The sequence below is a fragment of the Vigna radiata genome, chromosome 4, assembly GCF_000741045.1.
Source record: "Vigna radiata var. radiata cultivar VC1973A chromosome 4, Vradiata_ver6, whole genome shotgun sequence".
Classification (NCBI taxonomy): Eukaryota; Viridiplantae; Streptophyta; class Magnoliopsida; order Fabales; family Fabaceae; genus Vigna; species Vigna radiata.
In genome coordinates this window covers 12,933,743-12,934,130 of record NC_028354.1, presented here as the reverse complement: position 1 = coordinate 12,934,130, position 388 = coordinate 12,933,743, and the positions used below count along the sequence as shown (strand labels likewise).

Here is a 388-nt window from a genome sequence, read left to right as displayed (position 1 = left end):
TGTTTTGTTGTCGCAGGCACAAGACTTTAGAACACAGGGCACAAAGGTTAAAAGGAAGATGTGGGTTCAAAATATGAAGATCAAATTGATTGTTTGTAGTTAGAATTTAAATATTTTGTGATGGTCCGTCTGTACTTTGAATTTAAATTGCAGTGGTGGAAGTGGAGAATGTAGCAGAGGACACGACATGATGCACTTGAATAAATAATTTATCCTCGTACCTATTACATAAGAAAAGTTCAGATAACACACTACAGCCTGATCTAGTCTTGAGATGAATGTCGCTATAGGGAGGTTGAGTGAGCATAAATGTTTCCCTTTTTCGGTTTTATTTCTCTTTTGACTTAGTTTTCTTGGTGGGTTTTGTTTGTTTTTTCATGGGTTCTTC

The 388-nt window shown here is 36.1% G+C and overlaps 1 pseudogene; it reads left to right on the top strand.

Annotated features, from left to right (window-relative positions):
• The window catches only part of LOC106758376, a 3,676-nt pseudogene extending 3,599 nt beyond the window's left edge, over window positions 1–77 (top strand).
• The last annotated feature ends 311 nt before the right edge of the window (window positions 78–388 follow it).